At 39.1% G+C, this 5,342-nt stretch overlaps 1 pseudogene; it reads right to left on the bottom strand.

The window, feature by feature from the left end:
- Nucleotides 1–2,867: 2,867 nt before the first annotated feature.
- On the bottom strand, nt 2,868–2,967 carry LOC127076980 (uncharacterized; annotated as a pseudogene).
- Between the last annotated feature and the right edge of the window lie 2,375 nt (nt 2,968–5,342).

Raw genomic sequence — 5,342 nt, 5'->3', positions numbered from 1 at the left:
CTTCATCGGGATCTTGACATTTGGCACTAAGCAAAGTTCCGCAACACTCTTACCGATTAAATATTTCCCCCTCAAGGTCTTCAACTCCTTTCGCAGCTCAAGGAATTGGTCTTTCATCTCATCCATCTTCTCATAAACATCCGAACCCTCAGACGGCTCAGAATGGTAGATGGTGTCTTCAACACGAGGCAGAGTGTGAACAACTGGAGGCGGAACAGACATGACCGGGCTAGATGCCGGCATGGAATAAAAAGTAGGCGCAAACCCTTCGGGCATAAAGTTCGGCGGCATTCCCCACGGGAATCCGGCAGGCATAGTTGGAGCAAACTGAGTGGCAGGCACAGTTGAGGTAGCAACCTCTGAGATGACAGTCCTTTGAGGAGGAGGAGTTGCAGGCGTTGGAGAAGATTGACTCTGAGTATCTAGAACAGACTCCATCATGGCAGTCAAGCGAGCAATTGATAACATGAAATAATATCACATTTTTGGACTCGATTTAATTAAATTATATTATTATTTGTTTCGATTTATTTCATATCATTCGATATTACTTGGTATTTTCCTTCTATTTATTTCAGGTAACATTATTTGAAGCATAAGTGAAAAAGAAAGAAAGAGGGGTGCAAAAAGAGGATGAAAAAGCATTCCACTAAAGCCCAACCCATAACTCTAAGGAGAAGCGCTGAAGCACTGTGACGACCGCCACACAAGGTGTGACGAGCGTCACGCCCCTCTGCTCAGTGTTACGAGAGTAACAAAGGGTGTGACGGACGTCACACCCCATTCCTATATTTTTGGCTTTGACGCGTAATAGAAGCACGTTCAGCCTTTTTCTTTGCTTGACTCGTTGAAACGTGAGGAAACCTACTGAAGGAATTTTTGTGCAACGGTTACATGAAGGATGAATATAAATAGAACCAATTGTGGAACCCTGCGACACGCTAATTTTTTCCAGTATTCGGCACCGTGCAATATTTTTCTTGTTCTTTAATATTTCCAGCATTCTACTTTCTTAACAATTTTTATTTCCTTTTCTTTTCCAGTTAATTTCCAAAGCATTGAATATATTTTCTTTCACACTAGTTTCTACACCGGAAACTATTGTGTAACTTTTACTAGATCTAACCTTACGTTGGATCATAGTATTTTATTCCTTCGCCTTTATTTTACTGTCTGATCGAAGATTGTGAAGAACAAATCCAACCGGTTTGTGGTGGAGTGTTCAAGCATCGAAGTTAGAGAACGATCAAGATTTCTATTAATTTTACAGGTTCTTTAATTTATTGTTTTAATTTATATATGCTCTGCACTGTTGTTTATCTATATTGTTTGTCTGATATGGCTGTATTTAAGCATGATAATTATTTAGGCCTGTTTAGCATGTCCGGCTAATTAATTTAGATATCGGTATGTAAAGTAAGCGGAATAAAGGAATCAAAACTAAGTCGGTTTAAATTTATTTAAAAATATAGTCACTCTTTTTATGGTCTCAATTTACAGAGTTAATACCAAAGTTTTTGTACGAGAATAAAAGACGTAAAGAAGTTAAAATCAATAGAACGACGGTATTAGCTTTTAACTGGACAGTGTAAATTGACATTAACTTTAAATCAGGGCGAAAGCAATTTTTAGAGTTAATTAAATTCTAATCATTTTCAAAAAGTATTTTTAAAGGTTAAATGTGAGGACGAGAGTTAAGCATTTAAGTTTAATCATATAATCTAAGTCAACAGAGCGAGAGCTTGAGACGAGGGTGTTTAAACGGTTAGTATTTTAATAAAAAGAGTTTCTATAGACTCTATTGTTTTCAAAAAGTGATTTTAGTTTTAACTAAATAGTGAGAGCGTACGTTAAGGTAAAATCATAGTCTATTCAACAGAGCGAGAGTTTGAGAAAAGGTTTTTAATCAATAGTGTCTAATGAAAGGACTTATTTTAAAACTAAGAAACCAACAAAGATTTGATTCCCTAATTACGACGAACTACATACTGATATCCGCTCATTTGATATTTAATCTAGATCCAATTTTAGTTTTACTATTTCCCCTAATCCTCAAAGTATCATCCGCCTTAGCTTTACGAAGTAACCCTAGAAAAACGGTATATCGATTCATTAAGTCCCTGTGGGATCGATATCTTTTATTACTACGCGATTAAATTGTGCACTTGCAGTTAATACCCCAATAGACTCATAAAGTCGCGATCAAGTTTTTGGCGCCGTTGCCGGGGACTTTTATTTAGTCGATATCGTAACTCTTCTGTTACGCTGTAGAGACTAAGGCAATTTTTATATTTCCTTTTTGTCTTTTGTTGATTTATATGCCACACACTCGCTCATAAGGCGAACCGTATTACCTACGAATCAACGACGTTCAACGATATCTCCGAGTCTTACGACGAATTCGGGAGTATCGTGCTGCAAACAACCTTCCTCCAATCGAAATTCCTGATCTCAAAAATCTTCTTCCTTCGCCGATACCCGAGATGGCAGAACCAGCTCGTGCCCTTCGAGATTACGCCGCTCCATCGCAAGATGAGCCGCATTCGAGTATTGCTCCACCCGCAATCGAAGCAAACAACTTCGAACTTAAACCTTCACTGTTGCAGGCAGTACAACAGAACCATTCTCTGGAAATCCTACCGAGGATCCAAACCTTCAATTATCCGTATTTGTTCAATACGCTGATACTGTTAAAGCTAATGGTGTCACTTCAGAGGCAATTCGACTTCGTCTCTTTCCTTTCTCGTTAAGAGATAAAGCTAGAAGATGGCTTCAGTCTCTTCCTTCCAACTCAGTCACCACATGGAATGAGTTGAAGAAAGTCTTCCTTGCCCGATATTTTCCTCCAAGCAAAACAGCTATGTTAAGAGCCCAGATAAACGGATTTAAACAGAAAGATAACGAGTCTCTTTTCGAAGCATGGGAAAGATACAAAGACATGATGAGACTTTGTCCACACCATGGTTTAGAGGACTGGTTAGTAATTCATACCTTCTATAATGGTCTCTTGTATAACACAAGATTAACCATAGACGTCGCCGCAGGTGGTGCGCTCATGGATAAACCTTACGCTGACGCTTATCAACTTATTGAGAGCATGGCCCAAAACCATTATTAGTGGGGAAGCGACCGAACAATGGTAGAAAAACCTCAAACAAAAGGGGGCATGTACGAGATAAGTAGCCTTGATCATGTTAATGCAAAAGTGGAAGCTCTTGCCCAGAAAATTGAAAGTTTAAATGTATCACCTCCAGCCACCGTGGTTGCCGTAACTCAAAATTGCGAAGTCTGTGGAATTCAAGGTCACACTTCTATAGATTGTCAACTCTTAACAGGAATCCAAGCAGAGCAGGTGAACTATGCTCAAGGAAATCCTTACTCGCATACCTATAACTCAAACTGGAAGAACCATCCTAATTTTTGATATAAGAGTAACAACGCTTTATACGCACCAGGTCAAGTTCCCAGTCAAGCCCCAACCGTACCTCCTGGATATCAAAAGCCGACCCCATCTACACCTAACAATAATGTTCCTAGAAAATCCAATTTGGAAATCATGATGGAAAACTTCATAGCTTCTCAACAGCAAACCAATAAAGATTTCTTAAACCAGAATGTCCATACTAACGAACAAATTAAACAACTAGCAAGTAAAGTAGATGCCCTGGCTACCCATAACAAAATGCTGGAAACACAAATCTCGCAAGTAGCTCAACAACAAGCGCCTACTGCTGCCCCAACTGGTACCTTTCCTGGACAGCCCCAACCTAACCCGAAAAGCCACGCTCATGCAATTATATTAAGAAGTGGAACAGAGGTGGAAGGACCGTCTGACCCAAGGATTGATAACCAAAACTCTAAAAAGTCAACTGAGGAAGAAAGTAAACCTAAGGAAAAGGAAGAGTGTAATAAGGAAACCGTAGAAAACAAAGAACCTTATGTACCTCCGCCGCCTTACAAACCACCTATCCCTTATCCTCAGAGGCTAATTAAAACCAAAGATGCGGGCCAATTTAAAAAATTTGTTGACCTACTGAAACAATTAAACGTCACCATTCCTTTTACAGAAGCTATTACACAGATGCCTTCATATGCTAAATTCTTGAAAGAAATTCTATCTAATAAAAGGAAACTTGAAGAGAGCGAAACCGTCACACTCACTGCTGAGTGTAGCGCAATAATCCAGAATATGCCTCCTAAACTTAAGGACCCTGGTAGTTTCTCTATACCCTGTCATATAGGAAAATTTGTCATAGACAAAGCTTTATGCGACTTAGGAGTCGGTATCAGTGTTATGCCCTTGTCCATATGCAAGAGACTTGAAATGGGAGAATTAAGACCAACTAAAATGTCTGTGCAATTAGCAGATCGTTACATTAAATATCCCGTAGGAATTCTTGAAAATGTTCCCGTGCGCATAGGTCAATTCTACATTCCCACCGATTTTATAATTATGGACATAAGAGAAGATGAAGTTACCCCCAGTATACTGGGAAGACCCTTCTTAGCAACCGCCGGTGCTATCATAGACGTAAAACGAGGACGACTCACTTTCGAAGTAGGAGAAGAGAAAATTGAGTTTATTCTTTCCAAATTTTTGAAAGCACCTGCAATAGAAGACACATGTTACTTCATGGATATCATCGATGAATGCATAAAAGAAACAGAATTAGAAAATGACGATTTGCCCGACTATCGTGTAGAAGACAGACTGAATCAATGTTTAGCAATAACGTCAGATCCTATGCAATGCCTTAAGAAACCAACCCTCGACCTGAAAACACTTCCCAAAAATCTGAGATATGAATTCCTAGACTTAGAACTTGAACGACCCGTAATAGTCAATGCAGACCTAGGAAAACTCGAAACCGAAAAACTCCTACATATCTTAAGAAAATATCCTACCGCACTAGGATACAACATCACCGATCTCAAAGGGATAAGTCCTTCTATTTGTATGCACCGCATCATGCTAGAAGAAGACTGTAAAACTTCTAGGGAACATCAGAGAAGACTAAACCCGATCCTGAGTGAGGTAGTGAAGAAGGAAGTAACGAAGTTATTAGAGGCAGGTATTATATATCCTATATCCGATAGCAAATGGGTTAGTCCTGTACACGTAGTACCAAAGAAATGAGGTATAACAGTGATCGAAAATGAAAAAGGAGAAACTATAACCAAACTAATTGAATCGGGATGGAGAATGTGCATTGATTATAGAAAACTAAACAAAGCAACCCGAAAAGATCATTTTCCTTTACCATTCATAGACCAGATGTTAGAACGATTAGCCAAGCATTCTCATTTTTTCTATCTAGACGGTTACTCAGGCTTCTTTCAAA

The sequence above is a fragment of the Lathyrus oleraceus genome, chromosome 4 (assembly GCF_024323335.1).
Source record: "Lathyrus oleraceus cultivar Zhongwan6 chromosome 4, CAAS_Psat_ZW6_1.0, whole genome shotgun sequence".
Taxonomy (NCBI): domain Eukaryota; kingdom Viridiplantae; phylum Streptophyta; class Magnoliopsida; order Fabales; family Fabaceae; genus Lathyrus; species Lathyrus oleraceus.
The sequence above is the reverse complement of the archived record's forward strand: the minus strand, read 5'-3'. Positions and strand labels throughout refer to the sequence as shown.